Below are 26,221 nucleotides of genomic sequence, written 5' to 3'. Positions count from 1 at the left end.
TTTAATCAACGCATCGACAAATCTGCAAAATTAATGCTGCATTCGAAATGGATTCGAAATTAATTTCCACTGTCTGCATTATACAACAATATTGGCTTACATGTTGTAAATTAAATAGACATTCAATCAACTCGCTAATATTCATAATATTGTTGATTGAATTGTATAATGAGTATTCTACAACAGTTAAATATATTTATTATTGTTTTGTCACCTTCAAGCCTTATTCATGGTAACTTTTAATTTTATATAAAGTGTTGCGGCTACTACCCATGGACATCCACAAAACCAGGTGCCAAGAGATGCGTTGCCGGCCTCTAAGTTGGGAATATGATTTATGCTAGGAGGTCCCTGTCGTACCGGTTTGGGAAAACTGTAGCCAGTAATTGATACCACAAAGTGACTGTGCGAGGCCAAAATTAGAGCTTTTTGTAGAACTTTGAAATGAAAATGAAGCACTGTTCTACCTAATTGTCATTTCACACTAAGGCAAAATGCTTTTATTAACGGATAGCTTTTGCATGCAACTTCGTAAATATGAAATTTAGATACAGTTTTTTTTTTATTTAGACAGTCCTCTATTATAAATTAAAATTAACTTGGCAGTCCCATGGCATTGCAGCCGGCATTGTCAGTCTACCAGCAGCACGCACAAATATTGGTCAACGTTCTAGTTTGTAACGCATTTGGTTCTCTGTACAATGAAGTCTGTCAGGAGGTGGACATATTCAATACGTCAGTCCCTCGGTTCAGAAGGCTTCTACTAGAAATAGCGACTTGGGGACTGTGGGGTTGAATCGTGTTCATCTATAGGTTAATTATTGTTTTTAGTTTTATATAAAATCTAGAACACATTTAAATGAATGCTGTGTTCATTTCCAGAAGGAACACTCGTCCATGTTAACGTATATTTTTGTTTTATACAATATTTAGAGTTTAGTTTAGTGAACCTAATAAAAAAAAATTGAGATTTAAATGTAAAATATTAGGAATTACATATTACCATGCGTTATAACTGCTCTAGTCAGTCACAATTACTTGTGTATTTCATAAGAGTGATTCTTGTATTGCCATTGTATATTGACTTGTATTGAGGAAATAGTCTTTATTAATAGTATGTTTTGTGTTCTTGACCTCTAGCACTAAATAAATTGTTGAAACTGTATGCAATTCCACGCAGTAATTTTTCCGTGATGCAAAATATATTCATTCAGACAGACTGACAAGAACTGTAAACTAATTGTATTTGAGCAACAGCTCCAATACAATAACTTTCATAATTATTAGTTATATTAATTATAATGTATAGACATCGGCCTATAACAATTTCATAATATGTATATAGATACAAATATAAATACAAACATCATCATTATCATCATCAGCTGGAAGACGTCCACTGCTGGACAAAGGCCTCCCCCAAAGATCTCCACGACGATCGCTCCTGCGCTTCCCTCATCAAACGTATTCCGGCGATCTTGATTAGATCGGAATTCCGGAACGTGGTCGCCATTCGAGGACTTTAGTGCCCCACCGTCTATCTGTCCGTAGAACTATGTGACCTGCCCACTGCCACTTTAGTTTCGCAATCATTTGACTTTTATTCTGCTACGGATCTCCTCATTTCTGATTCGATCTCACAGGGAAACTCCGAGCATAGTCCTTTCCATTGCCCTCTGAGCGACCATTATTTCTAGTTTTTCATTAGATCCATAGTTAGCGACCACGTCTGGGCCGTAAGTCATCACTGGCAACATACAATGGTTGAAAACCGTCATCTTCAGAATAAAAAACTAAATATAAACATAATGCTCATGAAAAATTTAATGAGTAGTAAGTACAATATACCCACTAAGATACAATGAGCTTATTTGGATCGAAATATCAAGATACAATAACAATAACAGCTTATTAGAAATTCTAGATTGTGATAATGTTTTTGACGGACCAAAAAGTTGTGTTGGAAGCATCTTATAGACTTAAACGAACATATCGTCTTCTTCGTCTTAAAAGTTACTGAAACGGTTGGTTACACACGCTAGAAGAACTAATATATACAATTTCGAAACATAAATATAAATTAGGACTTGATAAAGTTGAAATCCGTCGCTGTAGCTCGAGTAACGATAGCATCTCGAACGTAAGCACGTAAAAAACAATACGGAGTTTATCGGTAGAGAAGATTTGATTACGCGCGCTTCGAGAAACCCTTTTGTGTCTTAATCACGTTCGATATTAAGAAACCAGGCTTTAGATAAAGCATTCATAATTTATTGAGTATTTCTTTTGTATTTCACTTCGCTGTGGAGCTTTTTTCGTTGATTTACTTAGAATTTGTTCGAGTTGTTTGCAAATTTTGATTTTGTGACGAATTATACTTAAATATTGTTGTTTTTGTTATTTATATTTGTATTTATGTAATGTGGTGATTACTCGACGGTTGTCATCGACCTTAGCATACGAATAAAAAACTTTAATCATAATAATGAAAACAAAGATTTTCTTTCACCTACAAAATATGTAAATATGTTCCCGGTATGAATCCTAGGTACGTGCAAACATTTTGAACTGAAACAATTTTATCACATATACAGGCAATAAATCAAAAATACCTTAACGATAAAAACGCATGGTATGTATCTCAAAGTATAGTATAACTTACTCCGCTGGGCTTTATTTAACTGTCTTTCCAGTGTTTCACACCACAATTATTATTCAGTTACATTATTGACTCTTTATATTTTCTTTCCCCACTACAATGTACAAACACAACTCATACTTAATTACCACGTTCTCAAGCAAAGGAAATATCAATATTTATAATAGAACGAAAGAATCTTGATAGCGCGTTCAACACTTATTAACCCTAAAATGTGACAGCGATCGCGTGGTCAGACCAATTAATTTCCAAGTGGCCGGACGGACCGAATTTTATCTAAATTGTAAATAAGGCTCTTATAGAACGTGTTAAGTTGTGCTTGGGCACCGTGAAAACTTTGTGTATAATTATATCGTATTGTTTGTTACATTGTAACTCGTAACACTATAGAACAAACTGTGTCAGAAAACTTAAAACGTTAGTCTTAGAGTGTTTTCAGTTAGAGAGACCGTTTAAAATTTGAGGTCACTATTTTGGTACCACATTAACAGAATCATTTTTTGTCCTATAGCAATCGCTATCAGCTGCCCTCTAAACGGAGGTACTTTAATGACAAGATTTCCAACTGATAGACTAGATTTCAATCAATCCATTTATTAATTCAATGGAAGATTGCACGTGTGCATGACTACTAACCATCTTAACTATATTTTTGATCAGCATGTTTTACCTTTGTAGTAAAAATATTGAAATTGATAAGATTAAATTAGTTAGATAATATTCACTGTAAGAAGTAATGTTTTTTATTAATAAAATTATATGATCATTACGATATGAAATAATATTTCGCGTTCTCTTTTTAATGCCCGTATATGACGTATAACGGAAATTATTGATACATTTTAAAAGTATTCCTTACTATGAAATAAAGCTTATTCAATTTGAAGAAATACAACCAACGTATATATTTTACTATATAAAAAAAAATAACAGAAACGTGAGATGGAAGATAAGTGAATATTAAATACTGGTACCTGTTTTATCACGGTTGAAGTAGCCCCAAATCCTCAAAAGGGTTAACTTACAAAACATTATTCTTTTCCAACGCCGGCGTTGATTGATGTCGTGTTTTCACTTTACCAGCGCATAATTAAATAGTTTTGCTATGAGAGTTAATTTTATGAGGGATTGTTCTAAGCGCCTATTTAATTATGGATGAGCGTACAAGGAAAACAACAATTAAATATTAATTAGATATTTTGTTATGAGATAACATGAAATTCTGACGAGGAGAGTTATTTTCATGAAAGCTTGCTTTATGTAAATTTATTTAATTATTTTTGTGTTCTCTGCTTATCTAAATAAGTGTATAATATCATTTATTTGCTAGTTCATTTTAATCCCCGCATTGTCCATGCTATCTTCTATCTATCCTATCTTTTTGTCACTCAGAGCACTACAAGCGGGAAAAGAACTGGCGCAAGAGAAAATAATTTCTCTCGAAATTGTTTTTTGAGCTGTGTTTTCTATAAAAAATTGTAAAGTATCATTGCCATTGCTACAGTTATAATAATTATCTAGTTCTCTGTATATTCCTCTGTTGAGTAGTAAGATTAACAGCAGAGATATTAATAATATAAAATATTTTAATTTATTTATAGATAATGTTATAATAAGAATAATCTAATTATCATATAAATCTACTAATCAATTCCTTATTTATAGTGTTTTAATAATGAAAAGCATTATGTAGAGCACAGAGGTGAACACTTTTATGTTTGTATATTCCTTTATTATGAAGTAGCTATTATATATGATTTATTATATATCTTGTTTGTGTATTTGTGTAGAACACACCTATAGCTGAACGGATTGTAGTGGTCATCGCATCGGAGCGCATAAATTAGACTTTAGAGCATTTATTTACGGCTAATTTAAGAGAAAGCAGATCATGCTGTTCTCCGAAGTTTTGAAAATAGCTTCATGGTATATATTTTTTATAGCCACTTGTTTTTAACCTTTGCTTTTGAAAATAATTTATGTTAAATAAAAACGGTTCTATCGTTCAAGATTAAAAAACTATGTATGTTTAAAATACAATTTGTAAGATAATTTATTTTCTTAAATTTATTTATTTATTTATTTATTAAAAGGTACATCAGCAGTACACACATATACCAATTACATATAACACTATCTAGGAAATTACATTACTGATGCGAGTACCAATAATAGATGTACACAACATTCACAGTTGCTGCTGTGACAATTATTAATTATTACATACTTATTATTACTAACTATTAACTAATTACCAATATAATTTAAAATAAAATTTAATAACAATTTAAAGTTGATTATAGACTTTAAGTTACATAAGTTTAATTATTACAAATTAAAGGGAAAAAAGATATTTATTTCTATAAATACCGAGTGTTTTTTATTTATTGTTAAGTTTCCGAAGATTACGTTTAAATTCTTGTAGACTATTGGAAAATATGTCTATGTTCACTATTTCTTTATTTATTTCATTGTACTGCCAAGCAGTCGTGGAACTGGTGAAAATGAGCCTAAGTTTGTTCGATAGCATGGTATATAAAAAATACACGAATTACCTTTACGAGGCATGTTGTGAGGGACGTATATTTTAACAGCTTCTAATAATTTAGGACAATAAATAATACCATTTATTAATTTATATAAGAAAACCAAACCTAAATTCTTACGTCGGTCATAAAGGGTGTTCAACTTAAAAAATTTACTTCTGTCACTATAAGAGCTTCTGTGGGATATACCCTGAGCACTGTATGCTAAATATTTAGTAAATCTCCTTTGTATGGTTTCCAGTCTTTGCGAGTGAATGCTATAGCTTGGGCTCCAGACTATGCAAGCATATTCTAAAATACTTTTAACTAGAGTATTATATAAAGTGATTTTAGTATTGATTAGTCTGAAGTCTTTCGTGCTACGCTTTACAAAAGCCAGCATTTGTGCACCTTTTAAAACTATAGAATCTATGTGTGCCTTAAAGTTTAATTTTGAATCCACGATAATTCCGAGGTCCTTTGTTTCAAACACCTCCTCGAGCTCAGAGTTATTTATGTAATAAATATATACATTAGGAATGGTTTTCTTTCATTTTCATAATTTCAATATTTGTTGTTATAGCAGGAACAGTAGTACATAATGTGTTAAAATTTCATCTGGTTGAATATTGTGGATTGAGATTGATAGATCTCTAAGTAATCAAGTATCTGCCTATTTTCCCTTTGACTTTGAAGGGCATGAGATATTCTATATCACTCTCTCCCGCAACACCAGAGTAATGACAGGAGCGCTGCCGGCCTATAGGGAAGGTGTACGCGCTTTTTGAAATGAAACTTCTTTAGAATTATTGTGATTTGAAACTCGATGAAATAGGAAACGTGGGGGAAAATGGGATAGGAAGCATTTTACAGTGTTTTGGTACCGATCGAACTTGGGTTGGATCCGAACCGCAAAGTTCTTAAGAGGAAATATAACCGTGTTTCCAGATTTTTTAAGCGGCAAATCGCCCGTGCGAATTCGATGCACGTCGTCAAAATCGGCGAGCAGCTTTCCAGTTACCCGACCGGAAGACTCAAGTTCTGGTCGTTGTCGAAAGCTGCTCTTGGTAACATCAATTAGCCGACGCTGCCGCCGTTTCACATGAGGTATGACACCCTGGCCCATACGACAAAAGAGAAAGCCGATCTCCTGTGCACTCTTTTCGCCTACAATTCGACTCTTGACGACAACGGAAAAACACGGCCGACCATCCCACGGTGTCAGCGCTCTATGCTTGAAGTACAGTTCAGACAGAAAACTGTTAGGCGAGCTATGTTTTCGTTGGACGTCAGGAAGTCAAGCGGGCCGGATGGCATTTCTCCAATCGTGCTTAGAACGTGTGCCCCTGAGTTGACGCCGGTGCTAACGCGTTTATTCCGGCACTCTTATTCAAAAGGCGTAGTCCCAGACTCCGCCAAAATCCGATTCGAAAAAAGGAGACAGTTTGGATCCGGCAAACTACAGGCCTATTGCTATTACCTCCCTGGTCTCCAAAATCATGGAGAGCATTATCAACCGCCAGCTCTTGGTATACCTAGAGGGTCACCAGTTGATCAATGACCGACAGTACGGCTTTCGTCATAGTCGGTCGACAGGTGATCTACTGGTATACCTACCGCCCATCTAACACATTCTCTCAAAACTTCCATCATTTGGGCTTCCCGAGAGCTTGTGCAAGGGGACCTCCAGTTTCATCACTGGGCGCAGCATACATGTCGTTGTCAACGGATATTGCTCGAACCCGAAGCCCGTGAATGCTGGAGTGCCTCAAGGCTGTGTGCTATCTCCCACACTGTTTCTTTTGCATATCAATGAAATGTTGGACACCTCCAACATACATTGCTATACAGACGACAGCACTGGTGATGCCGTATACACGGGCCATGCAGGTCTCTCTCGTCGACCAGGGCCGGCAGAAACTTGAGTCTTCTATCGAGTCCTTTCTTGAGAAGGTTGTGGAATGGGGTAAATTGAACCTTGTCCAATTTTACCCACAGAAGACTTGAGTTTGCGCGTTTACGACAAAAAAACCCATTTGTCGTATCACCGCTCTTCGTCTCGTAATCTCGAGCAATTGCCAATTGCGTGGCCACCTGGAGGGCAAAGCCAAATTGCCTTCGAAGAAACAGCGCATGGCAATACTTCAAGCCGGCCGATGAAATTATCTTCCTTGTCGTTTCCGAGACGATACGACATGGGTACCTTCAAAAAAAGCGCGTACCTTCCTTAAAGCCGGCAACGCTCCTGTGATTTCTCTGGTGTTGCAAGAGATTGTGGGCGGCGGTGATCACTTAAGAACAGGTCGCGCTTTACGCCCGTTTGTCCTCCTATTCCATAAAAAAAAAATAGAAACTTCACTGGTGAAAGTGTAAGTTTTAAGTTCTCTTAATATTTATAATTGTAATACTGTTTTTTCGTATACACGAATAAGTAAATAAAGAAATTAACATGTACCTCTACTTGTGAGTAATTGTATTTTCACAAATTGATTATTACTTAAGATCAGTAAAATTATACTAACAGACGTATGGAGTGATCATCACAACCCTCTCGTAGTCCTAGTGCTTAGTGGTTACTCGAGACTAGGTATTATCAAATTATTTTAATCCTATGTGTGTAGTAGAGTCATTATCAGTGCAACGATCACCCGAATGAGTCACTCATTGGCTCTCGGAACATTAAGCAAACTGGGAATCAAAGCGGAAAATAATCTAAATAAAATACGGTGTTAAAAAGGCATTACGCTCAAATTAATTACTTTAAAAAATATATTAGATGTGGTATACCGCACAACGAGTGGAGGTAATTAAACAAATAAGGCAAATGAAAATGCTCTTTATTGTATCAAGGCTACGGTACGTATTCCCTTGTACTTATTTCGATTTTGGATAAAACAATTTGTAAGGACACTAACACCTGTGTTTTCCAAAGTTAGTCGTTTGCATACATTATTTTTATGGTTAAAGGGATTCTAATTTGTTTTAAATTGGGAGCGAGTTACATTTTATTTATGTATGGGATTTCAGAATACATAATAACATTCTAGGGGCCCCTGGTCTAAGCCCTTAGTGGTATCAAAATAGTATGCCTCGGGACAAATTTTGAATCAGCTATAACTTATGTTAACTTTGCCACTAATCAACTGATTGTATTTATGTTAATTAAAATAATAGTTCAAATTCAAATTAAAATATTTTTATTCTAAATTACTTACTGAACGTCAAAAACTACCACCCATTCAAAAGAGACTGCCTCAGACCTAAGAAGAATGGGCGCCAGAAACTCAGCGGGCTTCTTTTTATATAAAAATATGGATAACAATATGATATCGTACAGTAAACATTTATAATTAAAGAGACTGAGGGTGTTCGCTTTATTCCCAGTCCGTGGTGTCTCACTATTCAGAAAATCTCACTACATCTTCTACCTTTTCTTATGACAGTAAGGGACGAGACGATCAGGACGTTCAGTTGACGGTTATTGTAACAATGCAGTGCCGCTCAGGATTTTTGGAAATCCCAAAAATTCTGAGCAGCACTACAACTGCGATCGTCACATTGAGACATAAGATGTTAAGTCTCATTTGCCCAAAAATTTCACTAGCTCCGGCGCCCTTCAGACCGTAACACAATAATGCTTACACATTACTGTTTCACGGTAGAAAGAGGCGCCGTTTTCGTACCCAAAATCTAGCCGGAGGAGGTCTAAAGGAGCCTCCCACTTCCGGGCATTTCGTCAAATTGTCTAGATGACGTTTACAATGGACGTCTATTGTCAGTTACTTGTCAATCTTCTGTCACACTTACTATCAGTAGACGCGACTGTTGTTGGTGCTCTGATTTCTGCAGAACAAAATTCTGACCTCTCACGGAAAATAATTTAATTATATATTATGTTATAATTGCCTTAATTGTATTAAAATATTTATCTGTGCCTCGACCTCGTCTTCCCACATTGCATATTCCTATTATATCATATACACATACATAAGATGTTCTACTCATAGATTTTTACATAATTTGCTTATGGTGACAAATACGGTACGCTACTTCCTTTGCTAATTTTACAAAGCGTGTCGGATTGGATAATACAGTTACTGTTTTAAAAGATAATGCGGCTTAACATTTCGTCACTTGCTGCTATGAAACAAGGTCAATTGGCTGGAGTAACAATTATTGTTGATATATATGATTCTACAATATGATCCGAAATGTACAAAACTGGAGTTTCCTCACATATCAGCTTGTAGGACTCCTTGACGTCTGGAAGAAACACTTTAGTGACACTTGCGGTTTGACCCGCGGTGTAGCGTTCCTGCCAGACGTCGAGGTCTTGGCTCTTATCTTGCGGCGAAGAGTGGAAACCGGCACTCCATCGTATGCAGCCCTTAATTTCGAATGGAGCGCCGCGTCCTTCGCCAAGTGGTCAGCCCTCTCGAACCCAGCGGAACCGAATGGTTTTATCCATATTTCGGGCCCGCCGGATAAGGTTTTTGATTTCGAAGACAATCGGGTTAAATGATGATCGATCCCTTAGCAGCTCCAGCGCCGAGTTTCATGTTTATGATGTTCTATAAGTGATTTTGAATCCTATTTTGAATAAATATATTTGAATTTGAATTTGAACTATAATATCATCGATTCATGAACATCTTTATCTTCTGTATTTAGACAAGGGCCTTGTTTTCTGCTTTAGTTTATGCTTTTGCAGCTGTTCTACTTGTAATTAAAATAATTATTTTTGTGTTATTTATTACTTACTATCGATTACTTTCCCGTCCTACAGGCTATTTTATAAACGGTACTAAGCGGTAATACACAAGTACAGGAGAGTGTATCGACAACCATAGCCCGCAGACATACCGGAAATGTATGCGATTACCAGTTCATAATTATATAGACGAACAACTTCAGGAAGCTACGATAAAGATACGAGGCAAGAGACATTACGTGCTGTCACCGTTATGTGTGGCGAGATCAATTTAATCATTTAGGTCAACGAAATGACATTTATGAATGTCAAAAGTTTTTTCTTTTTACCATTTACCACCACTTCGGAAAAGGTTGAGCTTTAATAAGAAGAAGTAGCAAGTTACTGATATGTATGAATGTTGTTGCCCCTCCCGCACCCTGGCCTTCATTCCGCCCTAAACAGTTCAGTAACTCATTACCACTCTTTTAAATCAACTATTTATCATATAAACAAATTTACAAATTATTATAACTAGAATAATTATACGTATATAAAGTGATGCGTCAAATAAGAAAACAATTGTAATGTAATAAATAAAAACACAAAAGTTATTAAGGGTACTGTAGATATAACTTATTAATCCACACATACTGCAAATAAATAAAAGTAATATACGACAGTTGTTAGCTTAACAGTTATGTTCCTGAAATTATTTGGAAGAATCAGTTGGTCAAAGTGTTTAAAGAAGTAAGTCAAAGTCAAAAATATTTTATTGACATAAAATCAAAAGATTGCTCGTCAACGTCAATCACTAAAAATATAATCTAGATACATGTTAATTACACAATAGCTTAAACATATACATATTTTTAAAATAATGCTAACCACTAAAACAATACAAGACTGAACCATAAAATCCATAAAAAAAACTTATTATAATTCTATTCAATTCCAAATTGTACTATCGTTTACGTAATCTTCAATATTTCGACATAAGTCTGCGTTTAATGAAAGATTTAAATTTATTTATTGATAATTCAGATACATTTTTTGGTAATTTAATATTAAAATTTAATACCATTGCATGCAAAAGTATTGTTTATTTTACAGAGCTTGTAGAAAGGAACTATAAGCTTGTAATTATTTCTAGTATCTAAATTATGGTTACGTTAAGTTATGTAAGTCAGCGATCTATAAAGGAACAGGTATTTTGGTCGCTGGGAGTAATTCAGTTATGTTTGTAAAATGTTATTCCTATATCTTCTGGGTCATTATATTATGATTTCAAACAAGGTGAAGAGGATACATTTATAAATAGTGGTATAGTTTTTCTTTAATGGAAGAAGGAAAAAGCCTACATACATACCCAGTTTTAACTCCAGAGAAAATACAAGAGCTTTGTAAAACTAATAAAGCGTCCAATGACATATGGTTTCGAAAACCGAAAACATATTGATATGTGAAGGATGAAGATCGAACCGGAGACTTCGTGTTGAGAGTCAACAGTTTTACAGTTTTTAGATACTCATTGTGTAATGTTAAGATAATCATAAAAAGAAATGCATTATAAATCGCAATTATAATGAGAAGATGTGTTTATTACCTCATATTAAATACATCAACAAAGTGACTTACTCTTAATAGACACATTAATAAAAGTGTAATAGACAGTTTTTAAATTTAGGCTGTCTAGCAGTCTAAGTTAAATTGAATTACTTATTAACCAAAATCTTATGCTAATTAAGATTATCTTATACCTACTTAATATGCTGCTTGAAAGAAGCTTAAGTCTAGAAATTAGTGAACAAATAATCGGTTCGGTATGCAAGACATGCGAAATGACTCGCAGTTAGCGAGTTATGTTTTTCATAACTACCCTCCAACAAACGAATACACTAATCTAGTATGTCATATTATTATATTATTATTACGATTACTTTAAATGAAGTATTTATGTTTAAAATGTAACAGTTGTTCTGAATGTACATTTTAATAGGCGCCGATACATAATTTGCCAGTAAGTTAGTTAAGTATTTAAGATAAGTGTTTTACCTATTTTTTATTTATGTTTAATTGAGCGAAGCAAAGCTGAGCGGAGCTCCCACCGGGTAACCCCAATTGATTTCTGTGTTAAATTTTTAAAATTTTTAATAATTTTCTAGGTTATTGTCCAGACAAAATTTTGAATTCCGACTTGATTTAATTATTATAATTAAATACAAACATGATTTACAAATTATTCTAAATTAGCACGCGCTATTTATATTTATTAAAAAAAAAAGAAATGCTCATGTGACCAAATAAAGCGCTAATTCCGTATGTTTAAATATGGTGCCAAATTCCAAAAGATTCTATTAAATGTTTTTGTTTGGATTAATTTTGTTTTTGTACATAGACTTAGTTTACCTCGCTTAGCTCAAATATACGCCGCAGCGAAGCAGTATGACTAGCGATTGCGGCATCCTAGTATGAATAAAGAATGAATAAAAATAAAAAATAAAAACATTACACCTTTGTACAGTGCAGTGTTTCATATATTACATAAGATGTTCATGTTCGACGCTCATCTCTGATTACACTAAAGCCAATAGTGCAATAAAAATAATATTATCGTTCCCTCTTTCATTTAAATGTAAATACATCAACCAAGTACTTATACCAACCGTTACAGCTCTTTAAAAGTTATTAGTCAATAGAAAATACAACTTTGTAGAAGCAGCATAGAGGTCAATATCGTTTGAAAATGTTTAAAAGTTCGTAAACGAAGTTACTTTCAAATAAAATAGGTTAATAGTGTTTTTAACGCCGAAACTTAAGTCTTATAGTTTGTTTTTAAGCGGACACCTTCTTTCGTCAAAGAATATTGTCACAGTTATTACAAAATTAAATTTCAGATCCCATAATTCAAAATTAACCCCTTAATGCATATCTTTATTGTTTATCAAAACCTATCGATCAATTAAAGATTGTCTTTAAACTATTGATCTTTCTCTGATCTGACTAAACTAGTGATCTTTCTGTAAATTGCATGGCCTAACGACTTTATACAAAATACTGGATGGCACAATTTCTACTTCCCTCTTGTCGAATATCCATCTAAGAGTTCCCAATCGGTCTTCAAGACATGAACAGCCTTTTATTATTCCGTTCTGCAATAATAACGTGTCCTTCCAAAACCCCATCTATAGAATTTGTCGTCAATACAATGCACTACTACTCGAAATCAGTGAAGTACCTGACATCCATAGTTCATCTGTTTGTAAATGGAAATCTAGTTTATATAAATTCCTTAATTAGTTTAAATTTTTAAAAAAGCATCTTAATTTAACTACCATAATTATTCACTTCTATTTGTCCAAATATATATTCTCTCTATCTTTTTCTTTTATAATACTACATTACCTAAAGTTACTTTTAAAATCGCTATTTCTGTTGTATTTGCATAGTTATCAACTTATGCTAAACATGCTGAGTACACACCCTCGTGGAGTTGCAGCCTATCTTGTATTTAGCTGATAGTTTATTTTTTTTTATTATGTATTTGTTGTAATTCTGTTGTGTGTACCTATTAAATAAATAAAATAAAATAAAAATAAAATAATTTACAAATAATTGTTATATCAATTTTTTACTACGTTATAATTGTAGTTACTTTTAACAAGTTTGCACTCGATCTCTTTATTATTTGTTATTTTTTTTATGAAAATAGTATTGTTATTCATTTAATTAAAGTTCAGTGCTGTCTTTCTGCGCTAAGTCGTTAAAAAACTTGAGTACAGTATCTGCGCTAATAATAATCTTTGCCTGGCCACCCGGCATATCGGATCTTATCATTCAGAAGCTCGTAATAGCAGCTTTCGATGACAAATTACTAATTAACGCCATCTATTGCCCAATAGCATCACTCTTAAGCAATAGAAATAGATTTGTCCAATGTTATCTGTAAGTGCTCTCTGCTTTATTGTTGGAAAGCAACTGCGTTACGTAATACGGGCCGCCCGGTTTACTTTTGAGATGCTCCATGTTTTGATATTGTTGTTTATTGTATTCCCTTTTTGTAAGATATTATGATGGACAGTTACTTTTTGAAGAAATATTATGTGAATGAAGTATACAAGTGAAATATTAAACTAATTTTTTTCATAAACATTTCAATTCTAAGCATAATTAATAAAAAAGACACTTCTTGACAACAGTTGGCCGCACCCATAGGTTTACAACATACTAGGGTACAGACAGACAAAGCTTGGAATAAAGAAGAACATCTCTTACAGAGATACAAAGGTAAAGTGAATCTATTGTTACTGTAACCGATTTTCACTAACAAGTCCTAAACAGTCAGCCACACTTGGCATTTTGTGGCTCCTTAGTATTTTGAATTGTAAACCACTTACTAACGCACGCACTTAATGTCAGATCGTCTATACGCTGTATTTTCTCATCGACCTAAATGATCATTTTGAGAAATTTTTTAACAATTAATAATAATTCTAACTGTAGCCTCTCAATAAAGTATTGATAATGTAATGTATGTACATAGAAATATTAGTGAATTTGCAAAAAATTGTCTTAATCAAAGTGAAAATTAACACCAGGAACAATAATAAACTACTAAACGGTTAAGTTGTGTTAGTAAGTTCTTTGTTGGGGGATGTATATTATGTTTTTAACAATGTGATCCCAGAAAATGTTTGAAAATATCAGGAATTCAAAAGATAAATAAAACAAATTTTAACAAAAAAACAACCGATTTCAAAAACACTATTCCAAAACAATAGATATAATAATATGCAACTACTACTAATACTTAGTACTAAAAAGTTTTGAAGTCGGTTGTTTTTATTTTTTTTTATTTTTAAATTTTTAGTGAATCTGATGTACACTAACGAATAATTTGTCGAAATATGTGTAGATCTACTAAATTTTGCAATGCAGCAATGAACGTAATCGCATTGCAGTTAGAAATTTTCGCACCCTTACTACGACAATTTCTTGACCATAACGACGTTACTATAAGTGAGTCAAATATCCGGATAGCATAAAAAAGATTCGGCCGAGTATCGTTTATTTGTTCCTAAGAATTGAAGAGTTCCGTTACTTTGTCATGGATCCCATAATCAGAACCTAACCAAATTATCATTGAACTATATCCTTCCAATAAAAGAAAGACTTTCCAAGAAAATAATCATAGAAATCAAAGAAAGAAAGTAGGTGCGATATTGAGTTATTCGTAAATTTGTCGCGCACATAACTTACAGCAAAGTTAAGACTTTTATGGGTTTCTCTTGGATGCCATCAATGGCTTTCAAATAAAAAACAATGATCAAAATCGGTTCACCCAGTCGAAAGTTCTGAGTTAACAAACATAAAAAAATACCGACGAATTGAGAACCTCTTCCTGTTTTGAAGTTGGTTAAAAAGCGTTTATGTGGTAACATAATTAATTTCTCAATAATACCACAGCTTGGGGATGGAGCGATCGAATTAAGCCTATTTAAATAATAATTTTATTGAATTGCGCCCGATATTCTCAGGACATAAATTCGGAATGGGTGGTAATTTTTGACGAATATCAAGTTATTTAAAATCCTATTTTAAACAAAATTTATTTGACTTTGTATTTGTTCTGTTCCAACCATTAAAGCGTATAATTGTTTGTATGCAAGGCACAAGTTCTCTAGAATAGCATGCCCACACTTCCTGTTACTGAGAACGTAAACATTGAAATAAAACTGATATAAATCATACACATCAAAGATCAATGACTCCCAAACCCGTGTAAATCGTAAATTCAGTCATAAAATTATACATTACAACTACAAGAGACTATCACCGGCGTCTAGTTTTAATAGTTATTAGTGTAGCACCGCGCCCGGTGGCAATGTTAGTTTTGCGCAACGTTCTGTAAGGGCGAAGCCACACTGCGATGAATGCTGACCATCACGCGTCAGAAAATGACGCCGCATTCGAGTACGAAGATTTGTAGCAACAGAAAATTTGTATCCAATCTGCACCGCACGAACTAAATAAAAATAAAGTATCACTAGTTTATTTCACTTTAGCTTTTCATATTTAGATACTAGACATTTATTTGCAGGACTTAGAGTTTACCTGGATCTTAAAAACTATTTACCAACTCACAAAAATATTTGAACGCCCTTATAATTATGTAAAGGAGGCCTAGTCGGCTGACAAGCGAGCAATGACTAACATAAGATATAACATATATTAGGTGAAATATAATTATAATCATTTAGGATATTAAGTTGTAGCATAAGTTAAAAATGTACCCTTTTAGTTTGCTCGCAATAAAGGCTTCATTCATTCATTCATAATTATGTAACAAATATAATAACATTCTTCTAAGTACTGAGATAAGAGTAGGTAGTTAACATAAACATATTAGCAAATAAGGTAACATTATAAAATCCCAGCTTTTATAATAAAATATAGCAGTTAAATGAGAAGTGGGTATTGACGTAACAATTAAAGTACCTGTAACTACACGCCTTATCTCCGAAATATTCTTCAATTATTGTGTAAAATATTCTCAATCGCAAATCGAAATAAATGATCCTAGATACAATTATATTTCTATCAATTTCCTGCTTTAGCATTACAATGGGTCGTCATGTTAATCTGTTTTTAATGCACTTTGGAAGAATTTTTTTTACTGACTAACGAGCATACTTACAGGTCACTTGATGGTATGTTTATACCTATATATGATCCTCTCTTCTTTCGAAGACCATAAAAGATCAGGGCGGTCATGTGATGCTAGAAAAAGAAAGGCTGTCAATGCTGTTACATCCAGAATTCACCAAATCTCTATATGGATTCTACCTTGATAGTAAATATGCAACTATTATGTCACCAAAGCTTTATGGTATTTTGAAATTTTTACATTCGTATTTATTTTAAAATAATATGCTACACAAATTTGAAATCAAGTTAATCTACTTTAAATACAGTTAATTTACAGTATATAATTATGTGCCATTTTTTCGATGACTTGACTTACTGCCATCTTATAGGTAGTGCAATTCTATATTCTTCAAAAGGGAATTCACCACGAAACATATTGTACTCATTTGAAACAAGATAGGTGTTGACTTGATATTTGAAGATATTATATCGAGCTCAGTGAAAGAAACCTAATGAACTGTGACGTCTTTTGCAAATCTTTTAGTATTGAACCCGAACCGTTTGGGAAAATATTAATATCAATTAAAAAAGGGGGATCACATACGATAAGAACGTCCTAAAAATGTCGTGGTCAAATATTGGTCAGGCTTCACAGAATGTGGTGAAACCCGTGTTAACTAAAGGTAAGTAAGATGATGTATGTACATTGGAAAAGAAAAAGTTCAGTCTAAGGACAGATTTCCCAAAATTTCTACAGCAAAGACTATATATTCCTACCAGATACTAAAATGGCATCGAACAAAATGGCAAGAATGTAGTTAAATCTAAATAAATTAAAAAAAAAAACGTTTTAAGTTCTCATATGAGATGTGAAGAAGAAGAAGTTGCCGCGCGTATTACAAGAAATTTCTTTCCTCGCACAGCCACTTTGTGGAATCAATTACCAGCTGCGGTTTTCCCGAACCGATACGACTTAAGGACCTTCAAGAAAAAAGCTTACTCCTACTTGAAAGGCCGGCAGCGCATCTTTTGACACCTGATGTTGCGGGTGTCCATGGGCGGTTGCCTCACCTCTCCCCATCCTGTGAGCCTCTTGCCTGTTTGTCCGCAACCTAATAATAATCCAATAGGAGTCGATTGCACAGCTGCTCCCCATACTCCTCCTTTGATTGCTGCTATATACGCACTGATACTTTTATTATTCTGCTTGCCTACTACTAAAATCTGCCCTACTTCATTTTAACAAAGATATTCGAAACGATCGGTTAAGAGCTTTGGGAGATTTACAATGTTGAATATATAGATTACTTTGATTTCTTGCACCATTCTCTGCCACGCTGATTTTATGTTGCTTTACATGCTAAAAGTCCAATCATTTATATTTAACACATCTTGCCGCTTTATTTCATTTCATTCATTATTATAATAATTCCTTGTTCGCTAAAATTAATTACGCTTAACTAACAATTTACCTGAACGAATCTTTATAAATTTTGATGTATTCCTAAAACGAATAATTACTTATGTAGATGGTTGTGTAGCTAGGAGTTTACTTACACTGATTTAAATACACATTTTTAATTAAGTGAAATGAAAGATCATGCGGCGGTAATTCAGACTTCCACCGACGACAAAGTTTCTTTCCAAGCATGTCTGAGACAATTACAAAAAGTGTAGAAGATCAAATAAAAGCCGGTCCAAACGAAACGCAATGAAAGATGCAAAGCAATGCGGAGCGTACAACAAGTGCAGTTGTGAACAAGCGGTAAGTACAATGGCCAACTTGTCGCAACTTCGCTGTTCGCTTCCACTAACTTCAGCCTCCGCTAACTTCCGATCGCACTCGTGTCCTTGCGGAACCTTATTTTATAACTTTTAAGAAATAGCAACTACCAACTCAATTCTCTCGGGGCGTTCTGATATATCTACAGACGCTGCTTGGCTGGAGCTTTACTGTATTATTGACAAAGTCAAATAATATTCATTTTTGTAGGTTAAAATATATATCTGCATGTTTATTATTATGATTATGACAACCCTAGTTTAGTTATTCGTTACTCTATAATTGGTCTTATAAAACTTCTTTGCACAGAATGCCGGCTAGATTATGGGTGTCACAACGGCGCCTATTTCTGCCGTGAAGCAGTTATATGGAAACATATTATTATTTAACATAATAATACATTAAATATAAATAGTATATTTCATTGTGTTTAGGTCTGAAGGGTGCCGTCGGTAGTGAAATTACTGGGCAAATGAGACTTAATATATGTCTCAAGTTGACAAGCGCAATTTTAGTGCCGTTCAGAATTTTTGGATTTTCAAGAATCCTGAGCGGCACTGCATTGTAATGGGCAGGGTGTATCAATTACCATCAGTTGAACGTCCTGCTCGTCTCGTCCCTTATTTTCATAAAAAAACTCATAAAGTTCTAATAATTGTTATATAATGTAGTAAATTAATACTTCACTGTAATATTATTTGTTTTTTTTTAATAGGAGAGGAGGAAAACGGGTAAGAGGCGTTATGAGAAGCGTTGAGGATATCACGCATGGACATCGCAACACCATAGGTCGAGAGATGTGTTGCTGGCTTAAAGACCGAGCTTAAAACTTCAAGCTTAAACCATAATGCCAGATGTCAACATGTAGAGAGTGGAAAGTGTTGACTTAAAATCAGTTTGTGGAATTCGGCTGCGGGTAGCCCTTTCCGTGATACATGCAGTAGAAGATACAGGGAGAGCTAATCTTTATGCAATACCAATGTATCAACCCGATCGAAGATGATTTGATCCTCACATGTTCAAGCCGCTCTCTATTTGTGGTTGTGATAAAGAAGCTGGTACTGGGGAGCACCCACATAGAGGTGAGACAACACCAAGCTTCTTGAATGCCAATTTTCCCTTTTATTCCTAGTGACCACAGTTCTGTACGTCACTGGATAATAAATCAATGAATAGTATGTTGATACAAGCTATGGAAGGTACCTCGGATCTCGAATCGAGACGATACAACAAAGGAGGACACTATTTATCAAAGTATTTAATAGAATTTTAAACATTATCATGTCAGTCAGTCATAAAAATCAGTAAATAACTAGAAGAATTAAATTATGAAAGTACTGGAAATATTTTGATCTCTTGTATTTAATTTGTCCCAATTTAGTTTATACTTTTAGTAAATTTAAGTTTTATTTAAAACAGTCTGAAGCCTCTATGAAAAACTATTACACCAGTTTAATTTGATTCGAGTTATTATTTTTTATTGGAATTTTGACTAATGGTGAATTAATCCATTGGAAATCGTAAATTACATTCATAGCATTCAGAAAATATTCGAATAACAGATGAAACAGGCGAACGGCAAGAATCATGGGTAGTACATCGATCATTCTACAGCATGTAAGACGTCATTTTAACTTAACAGAAAGGTACAAGACAGTTTGATGGAAATAATAGGCTTAAAAAGCAGAAACAGTCATTATGAAGAAGGCGATTGAAGGCTACAATCTAAGAGAACCCACCACCCTTCCCTAGATACCAAGCCAATCATACTACTACTAAGTTACTAATCTACAGAAATATAATGTTGTACCGATACAGTATATTATGGGTATCGTAGGTTGTATTGTAACAAACACGGTTTGATACGATATTTCCCCTCACAAGGCCTTTATGCAAATGACAGATTTTAAACATGTCTACGTGTATAGTGGATGGTTAGCAATTACCGCTGGTGCAGAGCGTGTAAGCCGATATCCATTATTATCGGCAGCCCCGGGCCACAAAGGAGCTGTCTGGTGTGACGAGTGGCGCGCACCTTCACCGCCACCCGACCAGTCGACCAGTCGACCAGCGGAGCAGCGCCCTGGAAATTGAATTACCTTACATTCACCGTGCTACATACACTTAGGGGTGCTTCAAATACATCTTTATGATATTACGTGTATTTGAAGCTTTAGAGTATGCGATATTTTTTATGGAAAAGCAGGATGTTAAGTGAGCACCACCACCCACAGTAGTTTGTCCTCCTATTCCATAAGAAAAAGAATAAGTAAAAGTATAAATAGAATGATATGTTTTGCAGAATATGGGTTTGAACAGTTATTTAAATAAAATACTTTTTAATGGAATAAAATGCGTGTTATTGTAACTATATTTTAGTATAAGTGGACCCCCTGTCCTCATGATGACGAGCGCCTGCAAAGGTCACAAAACGTTATGTTGAATAAACAATAATAAAAATGTATTTTTACGCAAAAATTTAATGTTAAAATATAGGGCTACAATTTCACGCGTTTTATTCCTTAAAAAAATGTTTTATTTAAATAAATGTATAACACGCGTTAATCAAAGAAAGTATTATGGTTGTCAACAGTACATCAAGCACTTTGCTTTCAACATAACAGCGAATTTAAAATACTCAAAATATATTTTATACTTGTATGAGACTTCTTTGCAGCTGGCCACCTTGGCTAGACCCACCTACGATTCCAAAACGGCACCTTTTTCTTACGCCACGCAAGAATGTGCAAGCATTGTTGTGATTCGTTTTTATAAAAGAAATATTATATTTTTGTTTACAGAGTGAGGGTTATCCAATTAAGAGATAAAACAAAACTAACTGATGTGATATCAAAAATAGATCAGCCCAAGTGGAGATCCACTTTGAACAGGTCACATAACGCGGAGCATCCAGGACAAGTGACAAATTGGTGATCACAGTTGGCTTGAATTGGAGACGAGTTGCCATGTAGAGGGTTCAATAGAAATGGCATAGAATAATGTAAACATATGTTTTGCTGATTGGTGGTTATAAAGCTGATCGACAACAAATTCAGGTTTCAACAGCACAACGTAAATATGTTTTAAAAACGGTATGGAACAGTACTCTCCTAGTATAAATTAAATACACTATCATTATTATATATCCACACACACTGTAGCTTCTCATAATCTATATATATAAAAATGAATTGCTGTTCGTTAGTCTCGCTAAAACTCGAGAACGGCTGGACCGATTTGGCTAATTTTCATCTTGAATTATTTGGAAGTCCAGGGAAGGTTTAAAAGGTAAATAAATATGAAAGTGTTCGGAATGAAATAAAAACAACAAGGTTTGACAGTTCTGCTGTGATACAATTTCATAACAACAACAGGGTGCATATTTTACGAAATAATTCTTGGTGATATGAAATATTATTGACAAATTAATAAAAAAACATAATTTTATTTATTATATACAGAACAACGTCTGTCGGGTCAACTAGTATAGTATATTTTGCATAATTGTAACGCCACACTAACAGCTAGTTGGTGCCTATTATCGTAAATGAGATAAAGCCGTGTGGAATGAACACATTTTAGGCTTACTTGTGGGCTCTCGATAATCCTTTTTCGTTAGATGCAACAAGAAACATATAATGTGTAACGTAACAATGCATTACCTAAAATCCGTCATAAGTTGTTACATTATGATTAAAAGATGCATTAACATTTAAATCATTGTAATAACATTTTTATGTCACTGTTTTAAATCAATATTTACATTTTCGTCATTTTGCAACTATTTTAAATTTATTGCAGCGAAGTCCCAACATATAAACTTAGTTAAGCTTAAAAAAAATGTAAGTAAATTATTAAGAAAAATTTTAAGAGTTATTGTGTAAAGTGGATGTATAAATTCAGCACATAAAAAATAAATAAAGGTATGCCAACATTTTTAGTAAATATAGCTTTAGAGTTACCAACAAAAACAGGATGTTCTTGATGACAGGAACATACAGCCACCGCAAGTATCACCCATTCACGTGTATGACGCATGCACGTGCATGCAAGCCATTGCTTCCCTACACGATATCTTAGGGACGATGCATTTAAGCGAATCTTTCTTGGACGATAGTAATACTATCGAAAAAACTGCAAGTTCGTTTGTCCAGTTATTCTATAAAAATGAAAGAGATCAGTAAGTAATTCTTTAACTGCTTTCTGATTTTATACATTTGAACAATATGAACGCTACCAAAAATAATTTAGATAATGAAATCTTTGATAAACATAATGCTTTCGCGAGTCGATATTTTTACTATCAAGTTCAGATACACTTTTTGACTATAAATAGTGATATTAAAAGAGGTAAACTTCCTATATGGTAATTAGCATAGGAAATAGACCGGTCACTAGAAACTGCTGAACTTAGCCAGACCAGTTTTGCAAATTAGACTGCTCTAAGTAATGCCTGTCATCCAGTTAATTTGTGAAGCGATACTTATTTTTTTATTATGTGAACAACTTATACCCACCAACAAAACTTGTAATAGTACCAACAACATTAAATGAATTACAAAAGTCAATATTGACTTAGATCTAAGACCCCCTTGAAACCAATATTATCGTAAAAAGGGAACATTTATTATAAATAAATTGTATTTGTATTGTTTGCGGACGACACTTCACTGATTTTCAAAGTGAAAAGAAACCAAACTATGTATGACGAAGTGAACGATATTTTATCTGACAGTTTAGCGCTAATAACCTATTGTTAAATAGCAAGAAAACTAAATACATTAAATTTACCGTACCAAAAGTCAAAAATGTAAATGCAAATGTTTTGTTAAACGGAGAGGTGATAGAACCGGTGGAATCTGCTAAATATCTTGGCATAACTCTAGATTCCAATTACAATGAGGCCCCCATATTGAAGGATTGGCGAACAGACTTAGTTCTGCAGCATACGCGGTTAAAAAAATTGGAAAATTAACTGACATAGATACGGCGCGACTAATATACTTTAGTTATTTACATAGTATTATGTCCTATGGTATATTATTATTTCCATTATATTTGTGCTGCAGAAGAGGGCTATTCGCGCTATTTGTAACCTAGGTCCTAGAGAATCATTGAGAGCAAAATTCAAAGAAATTAACATCTTGACTGTTGCTTCTCAATATATTCTTGATAATGTAATGTATTTTCATAGGCACATAAGTGAATTTGCCAGAAACTGTCATAACCATAATGTTAACACCAGGAACAGACATAAACTGATGATGCCTACTATTCGGCTAAGTCGAGCTAGTAAGTCTGTTGTGGGGCGATGTATATGCTTTTACAACAAGATCCCAGAAAATGTTCAAAACAAAAGTATTACGTTATTCAAAAGAATTGTTAAAAAACGTTTGTGTAGTAAAGGTTACTATAGCATAAATGACTTTCTTAATGATACCACAGATTGGGAATGGAGTGATCGCCCTCAGGCTATTAAATAATAAGTTTAATTGTACAATATTACTTTGTAAACATATTTATTCGATGGAAAAAAAAGCCCGCTGAGTTTGTTGCGCCCATTCTTCTCAGGTCTGAGGCATTCATTCTGGAATGGATGGGAGTTTTTTGACTTTCAATAAGTGATCCTATTTTGAATAAAAATATTTGAATTTGAATTTGTATGTAATAACGGCAAATTACAGGAATTATACTTTTTTAAACAAGTTTTTTTTGTATACTTACACTTATATAAAAAAACAATAGGAAGATTGAAGATGAAGGCTTTTGCAACCTTTAATAAATGGAACGTGTATTTTTACATAGATAAATCTTTAATTGATTTGGTTTTTGCCCCTTAATAATGGATGTGCAAAGAATCATCAAAATTAAAGCTCGCTTAGAAATTTTGACCAAAGCAACTTTCGCATGAATCTGTTACGTAATTGTTTGACGTGTACCACAAAAACCTTCATAATTGCCATAGCATTTTTATACAACATGCCAAAATTATGGTGTAGGTAACCAGGTGTAGTTTGGCGGGTGATAAATTATTAAGTTAAGAAAAGTTTGCTTAGCTATCGCTGGAACCATGGCTTTTTAACCTCGTTCCTCGCACATGTTTTAAGTTTTGTTGCGTACGGAAACATTGATTTATTTATGTTCGTATATTAATAAATAAATTAAACGTTTTACTATTTTAAATTAATTCCAATGTAGAGATAGCATTAGTGAATTAATGAACGGCTACCGTGGTATCTCTCATGTGATCAGTTGCCTGTTAATTGAAACGTACCAACAGCTCACTTTTTGTTTATCATGTTTTTGTTTTGTAGTACAATTTGTTTATCGTAAGTTGGTTTCAGAATAACACATGTATACCAATAATGAGCATCAACGAAATTTGTTTGACTTAAGTCAAAATACATTATCGAAAATTAACAAAAATTAGAAATAGGAAAGTATTTGCGTAAAGTTACTCCTGAAAGCGATGGGCTGACATGTCATCAGAGTATCTCTTTTTTAATGAAAGATAAACGAGTATATATAATATAAGGGATGCGGTCCTAGTGACACCAGAGGAATAATAAAAAGAGTGTTGCCAACCTTATAAAGCGTCCAAAAAATGTGCATATGAATTTGAAAACCACACGCAGGAACACGAAGGGTCGAACAGGGAGTACGGGAATACTATCGACTGTAGATGGATGGATTCCTTCAATTTATACGATTTCAGATGTTTTAGCATAGATATCTTAAATTTAAGTAATCATTTAAGCTCCTAATTTAATTTAACAAATTTAGTATATAATTATAGCTGTTACTTTTAATGAAATGATACTAAATAGGTTGTGCATCTGGGTCACTAGCATTTCGGCAGATAGAAACATCAAGCATTGGTCACACAATAGGTCGGTTACTCTTACCACCGAGTTCGATCCTCGCCCAACAATATGTTTTCGGTTTTCGAATTCATTTATACTTTTATTTAACGCTTTATAAATGTCGGCAATACTCTTATGATTTCTCTACAAGAGAGTATTGGCTCCGGTGATCACATTCCATCGGGTGATCCGTATGCTCGTTTTTCCTCTTTTTTCATAAAATAAATCAAACGCATTATCGCAGTTGCATGCTTGCAAGGCTGCGTACTATCCCCTACACTGTTTCTTCTGCATATCAATGATTTGCTGCAAATCGGCAGTATTCATTGTTATACAAACGACAGCACAGGGTATGCTACTCACACCAGCCGTGCCAAAATGTCCCGGGATAGCTTCGGTAAGAATCGGAACAAACTTGTCTCTGAAATCGCCTTGCAAAGTCTCGGAATGGGGCCGACAAAATTTAGTCCAATGTAACCCTAAGAAGGCACAAGTTTATGCTTTCATCGTTGGCACGTCTTCTCTAAGTGCCACACACTGTATCGGAATACTCGGCGTCGATATATCGAGCGACATTCAGTTTCGTAGTCACTTGGATGAGAAAGCCAAACTGGCCTCTAAATATATACATACAACACAAATTCGACCTTACATAGAGTAAGGTTCTGACTTCGAGGCGGGCGCTCCCCAGTACGAGCTTTTTCCATTTTCTCGCATAGGTACAAAGAAGAGCGGCTCATAGCGAATCATCGACGAGCAAGTCATCCACGATCAGCTTAATTCTTTGGCGTTGCGTAGAGATGTAGGTTATCTCTGCATCTTCTATGGCAATTATCACGAGGTGTACTCAGAGGAGTTTTCGGCTTGATACCAGCTGCCGAATTCCACCATTGACCATTGAGACAATTATGTTGACTTTTGTCAATCAACTACCGCACAAGGCATTGCAAGAAATTTCTTGCCTCGCACAGCCACTTTGTGGAATGGCCGGCTGCTGTTTGCCCGAACCGATACGAGTTAGGGACCTTCAAGAATATAGCATACTCTCACCTT

Source organism: Leptidea sinapis, chromosome 46, assembly GCF_905404315.1.
Source record: "Leptidea sinapis chromosome 46, ilLepSina1.1, whole genome shotgun sequence".
Taxonomy (NCBI): domain Eukaryota; kingdom Metazoa; phylum Arthropoda; class Insecta; order Lepidoptera; family Pieridae; genus Leptidea; species Leptidea sinapis.
This window is presented reverse-complemented; position numbering follows the sequence as displayed.